The following is a 22,052-nucleotide window of genomic DNA, read 5'->3' on the forward strand; positions in this document are numbered from 1 at the left end:
CCTCATTTCAGTACTCACATTTAAAAATTTGTTGATGCAAGAACATCCTATTGAACTCACTGAACTTGGACATTATATTGAAGAAGGATGTATTACTCAACTGTTTGCTGATAACAGGATGTAGGAAAGAATCAAGTACAATAGCTTCTGAAGGATGTTATCAACATTTTAAATGCAAATGCCCATGTATCTGATGTCACTTATGCAAGAAATAACAATAAATAATAAGAATAATTTTATGTGTAAGGAAAAACATGGTTGTTGAATAGATCAAAAATGATATAGTGTAATAATATGTAGTTCCCTAAATAATTGGTGGTTATTGCTAAATAATTGGTGTCAAATTATGGCTGAAAACTAATTACTGATAAAAATACATTAATGATCTAATGTTTGGTGTACCACCCAAAATATTTGAACTCTGAACACACAGCATAGCAGCTGTTAGGATTACTTTAGTGTATGATCTCATTCTCTAAGGACAGTTGTATTATAGTAACTAGAGTTGTGGTCAGACCTAGATTGTGCCTATAATTATTTCAATTTCATCTTATGGAGTCTAGGTGTGCTAAAGGAATAGACTGTTCAATTGTTATATATCTAGCGCTGATAGGCTGTACACATCTGCTAAACACGGGGGTGGTTTGAGTGCTATATTGATTACTGTAATACTTATACTACCTAAGTACACACACACACACACACACATTGCAAGACAAGAATAAAGATTATAGTACTTTCAATTGCATTCACATCAATAATCTGATTGTTCTTAAAACAATGCTAATACAGTTTGATTTGGAACAAAGTTCCAGACATCATCACTTGTTTAACCCATCCTCAGTCTGGTTGCAATGTGGGGACAAGCATTTCAATAGCTGTTGTGCAGATGTTGATAGAATAGTTTCTAAGCTTCTCTAGTATTAGGGGGCAAGTCTATTATTCCATTAACTAGTGGTGGGGTCTGAGAACCCTGTTCCAGTTACATAACCCTGTTGAACTGATCGGTCTTGTTGTTTTAGAGTTATGGTCACACTGCTGTGGCTTGACACAAATATGATCAGAATTTACCTAATCAAGACAGTTCGTGATGAGCCTTCTCTGTCATTTCAATCTTCATGCTCATCTTAAGAGATATCTGCAGTGCACACTCTCTAAGGCAATTTCTCTTACAGAGGAAACATCATTCCTTGTGAATCCCCTTAAAAATCAAAGGTTGTCTTTAAAGTCAAATAAATTATAGATAATATAGTTCTTGTGCTCCCTTGAGAATTGGTTCAGTCATTGCCGCTGGTCTTTGAACTTCTAGGGTAGGTTCCAAATGCCAAGCCATGGAAAATCTCCCTGCATCCACAGCATCTAACTCTTTGCCAACCGTTTCTGACAATTGCCTTGGCAGGCAGCACGCTCCCCTCCAGGGCCCCCAGTAGCCTTGGTGTCTGCATAGGGCTGCTGTATTGTATAAATTATTTTTTTACACCTTTATCAACTCTCTAAAATGAGTATTGTCCTTTTTCTGGGCCACGTATGAAAAAAGGAGCCTGTCTGCTCTTGCACACCACGCTGGAGGGCCTGTCCCAGATTGCCATTTCAACTCATCAGGTTCTGGCCAAAAATCTGCTCCGTTGGCTGAGAAGCACATATCACATTCTGTGAATGTCACATAAATCTGTCTCCTGGCTTTTGGGTCACTTTCCGATTTTAGACCAGGCACAGGGCAGCTTGCTTCTCTATTAAATTTAAGTGGTCCTCATCAAAGTGCAGAACCTCTGCTGTGAGTGAAATTAACAGCATATTTGATGCATTGCTGGCACTCTGCAAATATAGATTTTTGACCACATAGTAGAGCGCATGTGACTATAGTGTACATAAGTGAACCCTTTATGCATGTTCTTTTCTTGCTGCTCTTCAGAATCAATATCTGTCCTGTAGATTAAGCAAAACAAGTGAGGTTGTGAGTGTCAGACTGTCATTGTTTTGATTTGGACATATTTTTTTCCCTCACAATATAATAATCAGTAATATGTTTATTAAGTACTTAGTACCTAAAACTGGGCCAAACTCTGTTTTTAATGCAGGCAGTCTTGGAGTTAGCAACATTCAACTTATATACAACTCACACTTATGAATGGAGGCTATTATAGGTAATAGGTAAAGCCCTGTTCCAACTTACATACAAATTCAATTTAAGAGCAAACCTAAAGAGCCTATCTTGTTCATAACCCAGTGACTGCCTCTATAATATTAATTGTCGAAGTCTTCAGATTTTCATGTGAGATATACAATGAATACAAATGAAGCAGGTAGAAATTGAGACAAAATAAGTTGTAATTAAGGGAAAACTCAATCTTAGATATGTGAAAATAAAGTTTAAAAGCTATTGGATCCTCAAAACCACTTTAAGTCTTGAGAGAAATAGAATCTGAGTCAGATGCACATAGTTGTAACTTCTGCTTCTTAGATTATGAGTTCACTTTCATCTCCATTGTTATTATTCTTAAAATGACCAGGAGAGACCAGGACTTCTCCTCTTCAATTACTGATCCTTATTAGAGATTAACTGCCTTCTTTATTATCCTGTACCTAATTCAGACCAAATGGTGCAAAAGACCCCATGATGGTTACACCTTCAGTGTGGGAATGTTAAATATACCTTACTTGAAAGAAAAAGACCATCTGTATCTATGCATTAAGCCTTATGTTACATATAGAAAGATGTTGACATTCTGTTAAGCTTCTTCTAAATTTTCTCTATATAAACGATCCCAAACTTCTATTTCCTGAGCAGACATCCTTGCAATTTGCACTTGAATAAACTCTCTTTAAACTAGATTCTGACCCTTTCGATTATTTAAGGTTGACAAATACTAAGAGGGTCATAGTAGAGAGATAGCATTGTGAACTACAATAATTAGAAAGACTTTATTAGAGGTATAGGATTTGACCGGATCCTTGAGTTGATGACATACTGAATCTTACAACAAAAAGTTTATATACTTGTGAAGTCAAATTCATAATCCCCAATCTATATATTTTATATATTCACAACCTACTATATTCTCAAATTTAATATCTCTTTCACTTACATATATACCTCTGTTGTACGAAGCTGCTTGCTTTTCTACAAATAGTACCTGCTGTTTCTGACCTTTCGCATTTGCTCCCAACTTAATGAATGTCCACTCACGAATGACTTACTCTTATCCTAAGTCTGTGCTCCAATTTGAATTTTTCATAAAGTATTTCTAGATCATCTGAGTAAGATGAATTTCTTCTTTTCCTATGCTCATAACATTCAATAACAACCCTTTAACCCTCCTTGTATTCCACTTAACAGAATCTACCTTTTGGCACTGCTTATCTCTGATCAGATATTAAGGGGCGTATGTGTGTGTGTGTTCCTATTCTTTTCATGTGAAGGAAAGTTCAAAGTTCAAAAGGGGTTTGGGGCTTTAGGGATGGGGTGGAGAAGATGACATCACAGTTTTGGGAGACTGAGAGAGGAAAGCACAACAAGCAGAGGCTACACTTTGTTATAGGTAATGAACATCTCTCAGGAGTCCATGCTGCCCTCAGAAGAGCAGATATGACTCCCTGGTGAAAGTTTCTCTGTCAGACCTTTAAAAAGGGATCAGACTTGGGTGGTGCCTGTGGCTCAGTGAGTAAGGCGCCAGCCCCATATACTGAGGGTGGCGGGTTCAAACCCAGCCCCGGCTGAACTGCAACCAAAAAATAGCCAGGCGTTGTGGCGGGCGCCTGTAATCCCAACTGCTTGGGAGGCTGAGGCAGGAGAATCACGGAAGCCCAAGAGCTAGAGGTTGCTGTGAGTCCTGTGTACATCATGGCACTCTACTGAAGGCGGTAAGGTGAGACTTTGTCTCTACAAAAAAAAAAAAATTAAAAAAAAAAAGGTATCAGACTTTGAGTCTCTTTTTTCCTGTAAATTAATCTTTCCTACATCTTGATAAAGCAGATAAGGGAGCCTCAGAGAAAGCCTACTGTTTACTTGACTAATGCAAATTTCTTCTACAGATTCAAATCTCCCCCACAAAAGAGAGCTTTTCATGGCTATTCCTGTATTCCCTTTGAAAAACCATTTTCAGTTATGCCAAATAAGTATATTTTGGGGTGAAATATTCCAGTTTTCTTCACATGTGTGAACTGAAATAAAATCTTAAGCCCTCTTCCCCCAGCTGACTGAATGGACTCCCTCTTGGCCAAAGGGATCCTGGAAAAATCTCAAAGTTCAGTTGCTGAGAAGAGGGGTCAGAACTCCTTGCTTTTGGCCTTACTTTCTGTAACAATAAGGTACTAAATCACTAACAGGCCTAATTAAAGCCATGGAAGATGACACTTAAACCACACCTGTAGGCTATCAATTTACTTAAGAGTAAATTGAGTTTATAAATGTCAGGTGGCTTGTCTTTGACTAAGAGACTTCCTTATTTTAAGATATTCCAATCCTTTACATCAGTGGTTCTCAACCTGTGGGTCACGACCATCTAACAATGAAAATACATTGCAGCATTAGGAAGATTGAGAACCACTGCTTTAGATAGAGCTTCATTTCTTTAGCCAATCACAAAATAAAGCATCTTTAAATGTACCTGCAACCTATAAGCTCCCTCCCACAGAATCAAGATGTCTCAACTTTTCGGGTCAAAAGGTACTTCTTCCCCATATTGACTTAAGATCTTGCACATAATTCCTGTCTCCATGAATTATTATAAAACCTAACTGTAATGTGTCTACTGCAGGCACATTTTCTCAGAACCTCTTGAAGCTATGTGCTTCAGGCTGGTCATACACATTCAGCTCAAGATTAACATTTTTACAGAGTTTGGTTTTTCTTGTTGACACATGGGAGATTGAACATTTCATCTATGTCTGTAAAAAAAACTGTCTAAATGCAAAAAAAGAAAAAAGAATAGGATCTGTTTAATTAACAGCAAATGTTATTTTGCTCGGTTTTTTCATTTTCTAACCTTTGTACAGAGAGGCACACTCTCTAATAATTTCACACTTACTTTCTGGAACCTATTTTGGGAAACGGCCATGAGGAATGAAAGCATAGGGAGGTCTGCAAATTGGATTAGGATAAGGCCAACACTCCAGTCTTTTCTTAGTTCAATTCTGTCCTACAGAGAGAAATGAAGAAACGTATTTGATAAAGAGAGAATTTTTCAATATATGTTTCTAATATCATCAAAACATTTGTGGTCAGTCATCTTCATGAGAACGTGTTTCCAATAGCAAACCTCATTTCATCCCACCCACACCAGATGCTTCCCCTTTGTGAAATTCTTCTTCAAAAAGGCAATCACTCATTTTGCTTGTCAGACTCAGTCACTGCTTCTTGGAATCTAACCTGAAATCCTTGATGAATAGATCCTGTCCTCCAAAATGCTGGGGCATATCAGAGTTAGGTCTAGAAAATTAGTCATTTCTGTGATGCACTCAAATATATCAGTAAAAAGAAATAAGGGTGAACCATGTAACTTCATCCACTAGCTTTCTATTCCTTTTAGGCCTGAACTAGAATTGATAACCCACATGAAGATAGTAATGCCTGTCGCAAACAAGACAAAGATTTTGCAGCTTCTGTCCTACTTGAGAGCCTTAGGAGCTATGATTGAGATGCTTATGAAGTAAATAGAACCTCCATAGTTGACCACCTCCCTAGAGTGACCACCTCCTTACGTTGATCTAATTTTCACAGACTAGACATGCATCACATCTGTGTATCAGGTGAGTAGGCCTAGTTCCTTATGTAGACCACCTCCATATGTTGACCAATTTGCTACAATTCCTTGGGTGGTCAAATTTCAGAGGTTCTGTTGTATTTTTAAAAAGCCTTAAAATGTTAATTTTCAAAGAAGATCAAACCAATATAATAAAAGATAAAAACTACATAGGCATGAAAACACAAGCACACCGCACACACATACACACACACACATCTTAACATTTCTCATTTATCCCCTACTGAGCTGACAAAATAAATAGGACAGTCCCACCATGGTTACTGCCACATCCATCCTAGTTTGTACCTTGGAGAGGCTGCCTGGCACATTATACACTTTTTCTTGGTATTTTCTCCCTATAGACTTTAAGGAAGGCTCTCCGGGCTCCATAAACCTTTCATTTACAGTTGAGGAATGCTTCTGCAGGAAGTCTATAGGCTTGTATTATGTTGGAGTAGGGAAGACTCTGTGTGTCATTAAGCCAGCCCTCATTTTACAGAGATGAAAACTGGAGTTCAGGGATGAGAGGCACTGGCTTAAGGTCACTCAACAAGTTCATGACTCCCCCTTTCTGGTCTTCCCACTTAAGCCGTGGTGTTATTCCACTACTCCTATGGCTACATTTCTTGAAAATTAAGGAATTTTTAAGAAATTTAAGGTTGCCCTAATTATTAGTCCCCTAATCTTTCTAGAAGCCTGCTGATCTCTCACTTACGTTTTTTCTTTGTTGGACAAATCCCCAAACAAAAAGCACAGACAAGTTCCTTTATCTATCTCTCATTTATTTCTCTGTTCCTGTCTCATTTCAGTTCCATTTTTTCGGACCATTATTAGGAAACTACTTACTTATCTGGTCTGCAGTACCACTAATATTTCAATGACAATGTGTCACATCATCTCTAGGTAAATATGCAGCGTTTTAACAAATCCCTGCAGGGACTATGCCTCAATTCCAGCTTTTAACAACTCCTAACGCAGAAGTTGGGGCCTGCCAATTCTCCTGCTTTCTATTTTAATCAAAACCACTTTGTCTATTGCCAGCATTAAGCAATTATTAAGTTCCGTCTGTATGTTAAGCCCTAGTGATAAAGTAGTGAACAAGACAGCTGTAATTCGTGCTGTAGGGAGTTTATATTCTAGTTGAAGGAAATGAGTGATGGGGCCAGGGTTATGTTACATTAGTCAGGGATATTAGGAAAAGCTCTTAGTTATGATGATGCATTTTACCAGCAATGTAAATATATGCAAAGAAGGCAGCCTTCAAAAGTCTGCAGGAAAATTATTATGGAGAGAAGAAAAGAATGTCAACACCAGAGCTGTTGGTGAATGTTGGATTCCTAAAAGACAGAGGCAGGCCAGCAATATCTAGATGATGAAGGACATAGAACCTTAAGGGGTGAGGGCACAGGGGGAGGCAGAGGCAGGAAGGTGTAGGGATTTTAAACATAATTAAGGGTTTCAACTGAATTGTTATTCTTATTGCAAAGAGAAGACACACATTTTAAAAGCAAGAGTGATTGAGTAGTTTTACTCTTTTAAAAGATCACTTTGGTGAAATCCACTCCTCAGATGAAAAGAGTGAAAGCAGAGAATTTATTTCCAAGACAATTTAGCAATCTATAGAGGGAAGAGGGTGGCTTAGTCTAGGATTGTGTCTGAGGAAATGGAGAGAAGTGGACTGGGTCGTTACATAGTCCAGAGAGAAATTAACTGCAAAGTTCCTGTGTTTTGAGTGGATAGTACAATTTACTGATACAGGGAATATGAACATTACAATCCTCCCAATGACTATTGTTTTACCCGGTGCCCACAGACCATCCTCTAACAGATCCTTACCACACAAGCTACTGAACAGCTTCTGCTACACAGTGGAATCATTTGTTTTCTCTCTTTTTTTTTTTATTGTTGGGGATTCAATAAGCCAGGTTACACTGATTGCATTTGTTAGGTAAAGTCCCTCTTGCAATCATGTCTTGTTTTCTATGATTCACTGGTTGTTCATGAAAATAATTTCTAAGAAAGATATCATTTATTAAGCTTTTATTCTATGTAAACATTGTGCTATGCACCTGGCGTAAGGTGCACTTTGTGGTTATTGTCTTTTGCCTGTCAAGAATCAGTCTCCTGGTACAGTGGGTAGAGTGCTGGCCACATACACTGAGGCTGGTGGGTTCAAACCCAGCCTGGGCCAGCTAAACAACAATGACAACTGCAACAACAACAACAACAAAAAATGGCCGGGTGTTGTGACAGGCGCCTATAGTCCCAGCTACTTGGGAGGCTTAAGCCCATGAGTTTGAGATTGCTGTGAGCTGTGATACCATGGCACTCTACCCAGGGTAATAGCCTGAGACTCTGTCTCAAAAAAAAAAAAAAAAAAAGAAAAGAAAAGAAAAGAAAAAGAAAAAAAGAATCAGGTTCTTTCCTTTTTTCTTGTAACTTCCTGATTATAGTCAGGGGTGGGCACATGACTCGAAATGAAACTACTAAAATCCTTTCTTGGGATTTTTATTCTAGAGTTAAAAATCCTTCCTTCCTTCCAGAAAGGTTTATTTCAAAAATATTAAGGGAGTATAAATGTTGTGGTAATGCTGTCAGGGCTGTAAGTGTGTCTGCCACCCAAAAAGTGTTTATTGTGCCTGTTATGTAGGTTTTAGCTCCTCCCCTTCTTGCCCTCCCCTCTGCTTGATTTTCAATGACTTTTACATCCCTCTGTGCATGGCTGTGCCCCATTGTTACTTCCAGATTATTGGAGAGTACATGGGGTATTTGTTTTTCCATTCTTAACATATTTCACTTAGGGTAATGGTCTTCAGTCCAGTATAACTTTCCACAAAAGGCATTAATTCATCCTTATTAATGGCTGAATAGTATTCCATGGTATGTAATCACTAGGGAAATGCAAATTAAAACCAAAATGAGATATCAATTTACCCCAGTTAGAATGGCTTTTATTAAAAAGTCCCAGAACAGTAGATGCTGGCATGGATGTAGAGAGAAAGGAACATTTACACAATATTGGTGGGTCCTCAAATTAGTACAGCCTTTGCAGAAAATGGTATGGAGATTTCATGAAGAAGTAAAAGTAGGCCTGCTGTTTGATCCAGGAATCCCTCAAGTGGGTGTCCATCCAAAGGAAAAGAAGTCATTTTATCAAAAAGACATTTGCACTTGAAAGTTTATTGCAGCACAATTGAAAATCGCAAAGTTGTGGAATTAACCCAAGTGTCCATCAATTTAAGTGGATTAACAATATGTGTTATATGCATACCAGAGATTCTTTCTTCTTTTAGGAGCTCTTCCCTTGGCACAGGCAAAGCCTAAGGAAATAAAACTGACATCTAAAAAAAAAAAGTTGTCAGTATTAGAGGCCCAGAGAAATAACCCTGTTGGGGTTGAGTTCAGAAATACCTGCAGACTTGGGAAGTTCCTAGACCTCAGAGTTCTTTCTTTGCTTTGGGAATATCCCCAATTCCAGTCCCCTGACCCAAACCCACCACCTTTCCATCTGTACTTATTTTGCTCAAGATGATTCAAGTGGTATGTCTACACCAACCAAAGGAGGTGGGACAAATTTATTTCCATTCATCCTGCAACAATTGATTCTGTCTCACAGAACAAGAAACAGAATTTAAAAGCCTAAGTAAGTTGCTTAAAAATCACACAGTACATACTGAACCTAACTTAACATTCACATCAGGAGCCAAGGTCAAAATTGTGAGTCATTCTGTGTTTAGAGTCCACTCCACTACATACCTACAAGATTTTATGCCCTGCACAGAAGGTATAAGATCGATACATGTGTGTGTAGTGGTCAGGGCCCGGAAGAAATAAAACTAAGGCAGGCAGACAAAGATGTCCTCAAGGATATTAAAATGTCATAAACATAGCATGTAAATAACAGTAAAGGGAACATGAAATAATTGTTATAATAGAAGGACAACGAGAATAAAAGGGAAAGATGATTAATTTTGATCAAGAGATCAGGTGAAGGTCTTTGAATCAGGTCTTGAAAGATAAATAGGCCATTTATTATGACTTCCTGTCTATGCAAATCACCTACTCTGTAGCTGATTTGATTTATCTCATAAACTTAGCCATCCTTTATGGTTCAGATAAAGGTACTGCTAACAAGTATTTCGTTTTTCTAATATAACCTGCACAATTTGAATCTACATGTTATGTTTCTATACCTATTTCTAGAAATAGGAAAAATGCCACATGGAATGTAGAGAAAAAAATCAACCAGGATGTGGAATATTTGCTCTGTTTTTCTCCAGGTTGTGATCTTTCAGCAATTTCAGAGGCAATTCATATCCTGCCTGATCTACTTTACTTCCAGGTTTCTATTGCAGTGCAGGTTTCTATTGAAATTCTAGAAATTATTTAGTTTATTTGATCCATGGAAATAAGTGAAAGGGGAACATATTTTGATTCATGAACAAACTAAACTGTTAATCGTCTAAGCTGTGCTTTGCACCGCATTAGAAGTTGAAATTTCAGTTCCCTATAGACCTTCACAGACATTTCCCCATGACCAATTCCTTATTTCAGTTTCTACTACTAACTAGATTTTTTTTTTTTGCTTTATTTCTGATGCTGATCTTCTGTCTCCTCTCCTTTCCCAGCTCATGCTCACAATCTTGACTTATTCGAAAATTGCTTCAGTGACAACACCACTTTGGATCACGTGTACTGTCATTCTGTGCTAAAGACGGAGGGAAGATCTCTTGAGTGAGACTTAATGTGGAACTTTTTTTGTCCTTCCGCATCTGAGAATTTACATTTTTCCAAACATCCCCCTTAAACTGATTTATTTTTGTTTTTGAATTTCTTAATGACTAGGAATAAATCCCCCTTGAATATCTTACACATTTCACACCGCCTGTGGCTTCATGGGTGACACTATTTTTATACATAAGTTTCAGACTCTCCTGAGGAAAAGTACAGTAGATCAGACAGGATATGAATAGCCTCTGAACCTACTGAAAGATCACAACTTGGAGAAAAACAGAGCAAATATTCCATATCCTGGTTGATTTTTTTCTTTACATTCCATGTGACACTTTTACTACTTTTCTTTTCTCATCCACTCCCAGACCCTGAATTTCTACCATCCATTTATTCTTATTTCATAGATGAACAGTCCTCCTCTTCTTGACACTTGGAAGACAAGCTCCTAATAAAGGTACAGAATAAGAAAAGGGCATTGAATGGCATCCAATATTTCCCCCAAAACCTTGCCTCTCACACTATCATAGAAAACACAGGCACAACCAGAATGTCTGAAATTTCCCCTAATAATATTTGATAGCCTGGAAAAGTTAATATGCCTTCCAGAGTTTTACAGCTTTCAATTTAATAAAAATAACATTTCCCCTCCCTTTTTTGCTGATTGTTCAAAAAATCCAGTCATTTTAATATCAGATAGATCTATATCATTGCAATATAAAATAGAGAGTGGAAACTGGATTACTCTGGATTCCCCTTAATGCAATGTTAAAACCTATTCCTCTAGTATTTGGAGCTCCTTCAATAATGATGCTGAATCTTACTATCAAATTATTCACAAATCATATTGGGACTGACCAATCCTTGTGAATTTAGCTCTCATTTGCGAGGAGGGCCTGCACATGATAGCCACTTCGTTTGTGGGTGGAAAACAAATATTCTCTAAGAAAATTCACTTATAAATCCCATCTAAAAGACTTATATGGTAATCAAACACAGACAGAATGAACATAAAGGAAGAGAATTGTGTGTCAGCCTCCGCCTGGAATCTGTCGCCTCCTGGCTCTTTTCCACCTGGCCTGTAAGTCTGCCTAGCACTAAATATCCCCCCAGAAGCACTTCCTGACCACCCCACCTACTTGGGTTAATTGTCTGTCTTTTGAGTATCTGCTGGACCCTGTGAATATCTCAAAACTAGAACCTATCAGGATGACATTCTCTGTTTAAATAGCCTTCGCTATCAAGGAGAATATAAGTATTAGAGGGCAGGAGTTTGGTTTTATTTATTCACCTCAAGTTAATTTGCTCACCTGAACTTGCTCATTCATTTCTCACTTGAAGTTAGTATGATTAATTCTAGCCTAAAGAGAAGGGAATTAAACTTTAAGACTCAATTCAGTCAGGGTCTACTCTGCTAGTAAGAGCAGACATAAAATATAAACCCAGGGCTGCTGAGTCTGAAGACCATCCCTCATTTACTACATCACATTACAGCTATTAGAGGTCTGAAGGCTAACGCTACTTTGGGCTAACGCTGACCTGAAGAATGACTTATTAAAAGTAAGCCTAGATATCTGATAAAATATTTGTATTTAGAATCTATGAAACCCTAACAATTTTATAATTAAAAAGGGGCAAAGAGTGAAGAAAATAGGCAAAAGTTTTGAATAGACATTTTACCAAAGAAAATGCATGACAATAAACATAGGCGGCATCATTTGTTGTATCAGGAAAATGTAAACTAAAACAATTAGATGCCATTTATATCCACTACATGGTAAAAAATATTATAGAAAGAAAATAACAGGTGTTGGTAGGGTTGCAGAAAAATTTGAATCATTGTATTTTACTTGAGGGAATGCAACGTGATACATCCACTTTGGAAGAGTTTGGTAAATTCTTAAAAATGTATGCATTAGTTCACTGCATCATACACTTGTAGGAATTCATGCATGATGAATTAAAAGATGTATTATTCACATTTTGTTTATAAATGTTCACAGCAATGGAATTTTTTCATGAAAGGCCAAATCTGGAATAAATCCAAATGTTCATAGTTAAAACATGGTATATCCACATGACAAAGTTCTATTTAGAAACCAAAAAAAAAAAAAAAGCACTGATTATGTTTCAATATGAATGGACCTTAAAAAAAATACTAAATGAAAGAATCTAGTTTAAAAAGTTGATATATTGTATGATTACACTTACATGAAATATTTATAAAAGTCAAATTTATAGAAACAAAAAGGAGTTGAGTGGGAACTTGAGGAGGGTAAGAGTGGGGTTTGACTAGAAATAGGCACAAGGGAATTTTTCAGGGTAATGAAAATTGTCTAAAACTGGATCGTGTAACATATTAATTCATACACCTACAATGATGAATTTTATGGTATATACATTAAAATTCAGTAAATCTTTAATAGAATTAAGTGTAGACTTTTGGACAATCTACCTTTATGGATCTTTTTTAATGTAAGTATAATTTTTTATCTTAAATCTACAGATACACTTCCCAACAAAAGCATAGAATTCACTTACCTTGCAAGCCTATATCTAACTACTGGTATGACTAGGGTTAATCCAACTCTATTAAAGGACAGATAATGAAAACTTTAGGCTTTGTGGGCCAGAATGTATGTTGAAACTACTTTATCTGTCATAGCAGAGCAAGAGCGGCCATTCACAATACCGTAATGGGGGTTGCTATGTACCAATAAAACTTTATCTATAAGAACAAGCAGTGAGCAGAATTTGTTCTATGAACAATAGTCCTTTAATACTTGCCATAGACTGCTAACTTTTGACCTTCTAGTAAGAACTGAAGTTACAGTAAATTATATCCTAGAACTTGGTACTTCAGGAAACAACATCCTCAGAAGTTTATAATTGTACATTTACTACTATGTCTGACCTGGCCTGGGTTTAAAAATTATAGGATGTCAAACCTAGCAAAACAATAGGCAGTAATTATTGATTGCTTTCCAGTGGGCTGGCACTCCTTCAGGAAATTTACATTCTTTTTTCTCCTTTAATCCAATCAACAATCTTATGTAGAGAATGCTAAGAGAAGTTGACCTATTTTGACCAAGACATGGCTAGAAAGTGGCAGATTCTGGGGACATGCCTAGGTGGTCTAAGTTCAGAGGACACAGATTTTCTCAGCCTTTTTGCTTTATTGCTTCTAATCATAAATTGGTACCTAACTGAATCTGGAGAACGGACTGATTTCTGGTTTGTTCCCCTTAGGTTGAGATGAGTTTCTCTAATCGCAAAGCTGGAAAGACAGGCAGCATAAGGTGGTATCTGGAAATTCCAATTATATGATATTTTCACTTGTAACTGCTAGCACTTAACATCAGTAAGAGTTCAGCGAGGTGGGCTTTGGTCCCAATTAAAGCAATTTTTGTTTCTCTGATGAAAGGGACATTAAATTGGATTTTTGGTATAAGAATGAATTACGATTTTAATCATTAGTGTGGAACTCACCTTTCAATAAGCTTCTTTATAATTTTCCCTCTGACTTTTTCTTTCACGCTATTCCTTAATGCAAAACCTCTTCATCTGCAGATATATGTTCTATACAACATGTTCCAAAATAGTGATTTATCTTGTTAGATCCGGAATAAACTAAATTCAAGATCACTACTGAAATGCTCATTTACTCATTTTGTTTACCACATGTAATGAGGGCTGATGCTTTGCAAGTCACAGAGGAAGTGAAGCATTTCTAATTCAACAAGTTAATCCATGATTTAAGGGATTTGAGGAAAAAGGAAGGAACTGTTTAATGCACTGCATTAGTAAGACAAGCATCCATGAAAATAAAAGGCTTTTAAATAGTTCAAACACAATATTAAAATAAAAAGCAGCGAGAGTGATTTTAGGGAGCATTAGACAAAGAACCAACCTCGAAGCCCATAGGATAAAATTCTAACCCATGCTTTTTGGTAGTATTGAAGTCTCCTGCCCCTTTATGATTATTTCAGAGACTAGCAGTGGCACATTGGTGAATAATAAATTTTACTAATGACACAATCATGGAAATGTATTGAGTCCCCGCTATGTGCCAGCTGGATTGCAGAGAAGTGAAGAAGTAAAGGGAAGGTGATAGGAGGGGGTCTAATATCTTCAGTTTGTCTACACTGCCATCATTTGCTTCAAATGCTTGTTTTGAAACTAAATCTAAATCTAAACTCTGAAGAAAAGGTTTTTTTGTGTTTGTTTTTAATGTAAGACTTAGGATGATATCTAAGATTCCTCACAGATTTGTCTTCCCAGGATTTGACCATGCAATACCACTTTTATACAAACATCTTTTAGCAGACTGTGTTGATTTCTTCAGAAACTCTTGGGATACTCTATATAAGAAGGACAAGTTTCTTCAACTTTTTAAAATCATGTACTTCTAAGAATATCCAACTCTTCACTGGCTATATTTACATTAACTTAAAAATGTTTAATCTCAGCCTTGCCTTTTCCCCATCTTCACTAAAATTGATTGATACATATCGGAGAACTCATTTCCATGTTTAAATATGAACTTGGGAAAAAGACTTCTTCCTGCTGAATATATGTCATAATGACTTTACAAAAGAGTTTTTGAATGATCTATGGAATAACTTATGAGGGTTTATTACCAGAGGTAGATTCTTATATAGAAAAGTTATCAAGGTTAGGAAAGATTATAGTTTTAAAATAGATTAATACAGAACAGAAAGACCCCTAATGTACTGTCCTAGTGCATCCCATGATAAAAAAATTTATCTTATTCACATAGAATCATAATTATCATACATCGTACAGAAATAACATTTCTCATTTAAATTCATCTCGAATTAGGAAATAAATACCTTGCTTGTATCCCAAGTGACCCACTGCTAATCTCATTGAGCAATGAATTTCATGAAAGTTTAACCACCACAAAATGCTCTGCTGGTTCAGGGACTGTGAGAGCCAACATGACAAGATTCCCCTCAACCACCCTGTGTAATGCCATTGTAATTAAACATAGGCGAAAGAAGAACGTGTAAACTAAAGAGCATACAGGCTGATCTAGGGATGTGACATTTACCACAGCTTTTCTTATAAATTCTCAAGTCCCAATGAACTGTTGTTCATTTCAGTCAAAAATGGACCACATTGACATCCCCCTTACACATTTTTACCAAGAAAATTGTGCACTTTATTAATGAAATGTCAACTGTACCCATGCCCATATAGAAGGAAAAATAAGCATCAGCTTCAAGGCATTACAGCATTGGGATTGGTGTGAGTTTCTTTGGAATCTGTTTCTCTTCCTTTCCCTTTCAAAGGATTGGGTTCAGGGTATGGAAATGTCTGGGACAAAGTCATGAAGGGTTTAGAGAAACAGAAACAAACATGACAGACTTCACAAGTGGCTCCCAAGTGGCTTCTCTTCTCATGTTGCTCTCTCTCGGTTAACCTTTTTTCCTCGACAGCATCAAATAACAAGTTTTGCAAATAACATTTCCCCGAAAACAAAAAACAAACAAACAAAAAAATCTATTTCTTTTGTAATTCCTTTAATGGAGTACATAGTTTCTATCTTTGTTTGGTTCTTTTTTTTTTTTTTTTTTTTTTTTACCCCTTATTATATGCTACCAGAAGTCAAGATGTTTCTGGAATCTTGCTATGTAATTGAATCACAATATCTAAAGCCCCAACATGCACAATCTGATAGTTGTCCTCTGCCCAAGAGATACTTTGAGAAATCTATCAGCAGAACGGTTTTATTTCATTTTTTCTGCCTTCTGTTCATTGTTAATAAAGTTATTATCTTTGGAGTCAAAATATTTTAACTCTGTGAAGTTATATTTTACTTCTACTCTTTGTTACCTCTTGCAAGAGGACAAGATAGAAAATTCCACGTGAGAACAGACTGATTCAAGAATTCTTAGAAAAGAAAAAAACGAATGTGATTTCCACAGCAAACTTTTAAGCTAAGGTCATTTAACAAACATAAATCTGAAATTCTGAATATCTTCAGAGTTATGGTATATTTGGAATTAGGAACTTGACAAAATTACAGATCTTCATGAGTTTCAGTTAAGTGTTGGCTAAGTGTTACAGAGTGCGAGATTTTAAAGGACCACCAGAGACATCAGTTAATTAAAACCAATTTTAGGAATCTTTATTAGGTTGGCCAACCAACTGTCCTGCTACATGGATACAGAGGGAACAGCTCAGGCCATAAGAAGTGAAAGGTTTATAGGGTAAATTATATATACCACCGGGGGCTACGTGCAGTCCAGCCAGCAAGCAAGCAACCAACTTTGGTCATCGGTTTGTTACAGAAGCAAAAAAACATTATAGCACTTACAGTTACAGCAGTCACAAATCAGCAGTCGCAGATCACAGGTCTGGGTAGGGAGATCACAAGTCTGGGTGAGAAAACAATTTTACTCTGAACAATGGGTCAGGCAATAATTGAAGTACCACACTGGTGGCTACTCTTGTTCCTTAATTTTTATTTTGGCTACTTTACTTCTTTCTTTCAAGCAAAGGTAAGGGGTTTTGGGGAGTTTCCTATCCCACCTCATAAGTTGAAAGAGTCTTCTGGAAAAAAAGTTAATAAATAAATAGAACTGAAATTCAGCCAAGCAAATATCCCCCAAACCCTAGTTCTATGAAAGTAATCCAGCAGCACTTGGTGAATTAGTCACAGGAACCATACAGGATGTCTTTGGCCAAAGGCCTTAATGTTCCTCCTTAGCTTCACTGAATTTTAGACAAGCTTCCTCCTAATTCTAGGTCCCTGACCTCAATTTCCTTAGATCATTTACTTTAGAAAAGTGCTAATTGTAATTTTTTTTCCTGTGGTCCTTTGAGATGTTAATCTGCCCCACCCCCACCCCCACCTCTTGCCAGTTTTATCACCCAGGAACGCTTTTCTCAAGGACCAGAAGTGGCCCTGTCTTTGAAATGTCACCATCTGGAAAGATAATGTCCCTGTTTCCCAGTGTGTAGGGGGAGAGGAGCCTCACATAATAAGCACCAAAGGCTAGGTATGGATGGTGTAATCCCATTGAACAACCTTCCTCCACACTCCCGGGGTTAAAAAATTTCCCACTTTTGTTTCAACTAAGTTGCATTCACTCTCTCGTTTAACAGTCTTGAATAAAGTATTCTTTGTTTTAACTTGTCCAGTGTAATTTTTCTTTGACGGTTCCTGTGGTTTTGTTGCATTATATTTTGCATTGGGTTCCATTACTTTTTCTTTCTTTTTTTTTTTCCATATTCATTCCGTTTTTCACCTAACAGAGGAGAGAATGAAGAAAGAGTCCACATTTGGCTAACTGAGCAAAGTAGAAAATATCGGTGGTATGTTTTAAAAATAAAATCATGAACTCTTCAATAATTTTGTTTCTGAACTAATCTTTAAATATTAGGAAGCAGGGCTGCCTTTTCCTCCATATATGTCTGGTTTACCTTTCCTGAACAAATACTTTGTTTCTACCTTTAAGTTACAGCCCAAACTTGCCATGAATTCTCTTTATCTTATTTATTTTATTTTTTTGCTAGAGACAGAGTCTCACTTTATGGCCCTCTGTAGAGTGCCGTGGTTTGGCAGGTTCAAACCCGGCCCCGGCCAAACTGCAACCAAAAAATTGCCATGAATTCTCAAATATCACTTTACAGTCATTTATTTCTTCAGGTGAAGGTACTGAAGTCTTTTGTTAAAACTATACCTGTTACTTTGCTATGATAACCAATCATCCCTCTTACCAGTCATAAATGTGTAATTTAAATTAGTTGTTTATGGATTTTGATCATTCTAGCTGTCCATGTTTGTTGAGTAATGGGTACTAAGATGGTGGGTGGAATGTGTGAAAAAGGGGAAAGGATATTAATTTTCAGAAAATATTTTGGAAGTGATTGTCAAAAGGATAGTCAAAAATTATCTTCCCCTTTTGCCTATTATCTTGATAGGTAAGATGTATCAAATCTCTAAGGAAGGGGTTGTTCTTGCGCTATTTAAATTTCATAGAAAAGATAGTAAGTGCTTGCATTCTTCTACTAAGATTAGCATGGCTACACCCCAAATTTGACAAAGTAGCAGAAAAGGGAAAGTCCTGGGTGTACCTCACTTATGAGAGATATAAAAAATAAAAATAGGCAGCATGTTTTTAAAAAATATACCATAATATATTCAAGAAATATAAACATGATTGACCTTTAGCAAAATTATATTAATTCAACTTGTTCTGTTCATGGATTAAAAGCAAAAACCTCAAAGCTCATCTTTGCTTAAAGAAATATTTGATTAAATTCAATGTGTATGTCATGATTTGAATGTATTCCTTGAGGTTTATGTGTGGCAAACTTAATCCCCATGCAATAGTGTTGAGAGGCGAGGGCTAATAAGGATGATGAGACCAGGAGGACTGTGCACTCGTGAATAACCCTGAAGGGGGTTAGTTATCTCTTGAGTGTGCTTGTTATAAAATCAAGCACAGCCCCTCTTGCTGTCTGGAGCTCACCTGCCCTTCTGCCTTTTGCCATGGGATGAATAAGCAAGAAGGCCCTTGACAGTTGCTGGCACTCTGACCCTGAATTTCCCAGCCTCCAGAACTGAGAGAAAGAAATCTAATTCTTAAATAAATTATGCAGTCTTTGGTACTCTGTTGTAGCAATACAAAATGGACCAAGACAACGTGTTTCTATTTTAAAAAAATTTTAACCCAGTTAGAAACAGAAGATGCGTCCTTAACATAATAATGTAAACAAACAGAAAATCAACAGTGGACACTCTTGACAACTTCTCACTAGTGGTATTTTCTTTATTTTTGAACCATTCCTCTCTGAAATGGGATCTGGAAACACTATGCCTTAGACGGTAGCTATTTCTTCCAAAAATCATTTTTGTTTGTTTTGTTTCTTCTACAGATCTTTCTGTTTCTCACCCCTCCCTATCCCTTGGTAGCTTGATCCTCATAAAAATTCAAATTGCAGAACTTGCTAAAATATTGAATTTGATGTCAAATTCTGGTTCCCCACCCTTTCATTATCTGTGCGTACTGTTTCATGTTTTTGGCACAGAAAGGATTAACAGCATCGGGCATATTTTTCTATTTGTGGACTTTCAAATCCAATCCTTCACTTTCTTGAATCCTACTCTATTTTACTTAATAAAAAAAGTCACTGTGAAACCTACGATATTAAAAATATTTTCTACCTTCCTCTACATAAACCCTTCCAGTCCACAATGGCTCATTTCTTCTAAAAAAAGGTTTCTTTAACATCCAAGTAGCCAGATACTTCATGTTTCAATGTCTTCCTGTGTGCATTCATCTTTATTATCTTTCTACTCTTCTCCTCACTAGTAGGTTTTGATGCAGTGCCTTATACATCTAATAGTTAGGAATATTAATAGTTTGTTATAACACTTGTGCTTTTATGCTAAATCTAAAGCTCAAACCCCAATCTGGAAATATCCCCCAACCTTATGTTCCTAAAATGACATTGGACAAATAAAATTACTACAGTCTCTTTCATTTCAACAGCATTCTAGAAGAACAAGATAAAGTATTACAGAGAGAGAGATAGTGAAAGAAATAATGAAGAAAGGAAGGAGCAAAAGGTAATGAAGGAAAAGAGAGAGGAAAAAAGAAAGGAAAGAAGTTAGAAGACAAAAAAGTATGAAGTATAAAAAGAAACTCAACTGTCATCTGAAGATGCTATAACTTTTTTATAAAATCAAAAATTAACGAAGCACTCACTGTTAAGATCAATGCACAAACACCAACAGTTTTTTAGGCCCTGTATTACTTGGCAAGCAGCTCAGTAAGCATGAAGGAGTCCTCCTTTCTCAGTTCCTTTCCTTTCTTTCCTTATTGATTTGTTTATTTTATAGATTTTTGATTTTTACAGCAGTCCCAGGTCTACATAAAAATCAAACAAATTGCAGAGGTTTTCCATATAACCTTCTCACACACTCCCCAGTTTTCTCTGTTATTAATATCTTGCAAAGTGTGTTACATGTTCCAATTAATGGGCCAATATTAATACATAATTATTAACTAAAGTACACACTTCACATCAGTTTTCACTCTTGAGGTTGTACATTGTATGGGGTTAAGCTGAATGTGTTATGACATGTATTCTCCATCATCACGTCATAAGGAATCATTTCACTGCTGTGCACACATCCTGGACTGCACCTGCTCATCTTTCTCTCCCCCCAATCCTGGCGACCAGGTTTACTGACTCTATAGTTTTGCCTTTTCCAGAATAGTTGAAATCACACAGTATGCAGCCTTTTCAGACTGGCTTCTTTTACTTAGCAACTTGCATTTAAGGTTCCTTCATGTGGTTCTGTGATATAACAGCTCATTTCTTTATATTGCTAAATTCACTTTGTGAATCTATCATAGTTGGTTTATCCATTTACCTGTTGAAGAACATCTTGGTCGCTTTCAGGTTTTGACAATCCTGAATAAAGCTGCTGTAAAGACTCATGTGCAGGTTTTTGAGTAGACAGGTTTCAACTCATTTGCGGAAATACCAAGGTTCATTTTATTTATTTTTAAGTTATAAAATGTAAGCTATAGCTCTTTTAATGAATCAATATACACAGTAAAACAAACAAAATATAGGTAAAAACTGAGAATTTCTGCAGGAGATAGTTAACACATCTCAAAGCATTAATTTTTTGCAGGACTGTGGGAAAGGTCAGTATTTCATTTGAGGGATCCTCATAAGAGGATCTAGGACACAGTGATAACATCAATGTGCCAAGATAGGTCTCATTCAGTAAAAAAAAGTAATCACTATGCATCGTGTGTATTTATTTAAAGAAGATATTTTGCTCTTACTAAGTACTAAACTTAACTAGGGAGATCTAAATATCTGATGATCTATGCACACCATAAAGATTGCCAGAGATACAGATCAAGGGTGAAGCTCCTAATTTTACTGTACTGCAGGTTTAACAGTAGGAGTCGGAATTGGGGCGTTCCTTCTCAAATATTCCTAGGAGCTCTTTCTCCCAAACTGTAACCAAATTAATGAGGGGCAAGTGCAACCAAATTATGGACTTTTTTGATGTGATTTATATTTTAATTTGTTGCTTGCCACCAAATAATACATTTTTATGTTACTCTGGAAAACAATCCATTATGGGATTTCTAGAAAAAATGTTGTCTGGGACAATAATTGTTTGCTTTTGTTGTCCCAGAATATTTATTAACAATACCTTCTTTCACTCTCAAAAGCTTATCTTCCTAGAAAATAAATTATAGGGTCCACCTAGAATTAGACAACATGTATAAGATATGCATATTCTTTGGTACTATTCAGGATTTTTGAACATTTAATCACTGAAGCATCCCTATATACCTCCACTCTGTTAATGATATAATTTATGTTTAAAATATGACACAATTACTTTAGCAGGAGTGACCAGTACTCACAATTAACAAAATAAATAAATAAATAAATAAAAACATTTAAGGTCAAATCAACTAAAGATAATAATTCGCTATATACAATTTTCAGAAAAGAATTGAATTCAAATGTATACACAGATAATTTTCACACTCAGAGTTTTATTTT

Source organism: Nycticebus coucang, chromosome 8, assembly GCF_027406575.1.
Source record: "Nycticebus coucang isolate mNycCou1 chromosome 8, mNycCou1.pri, whole genome shotgun sequence".
Taxonomy (NCBI): Eukaryota; Metazoa; Chordata; class Mammalia; order Primates; family Lorisidae; genus Nycticebus; species Nycticebus coucang.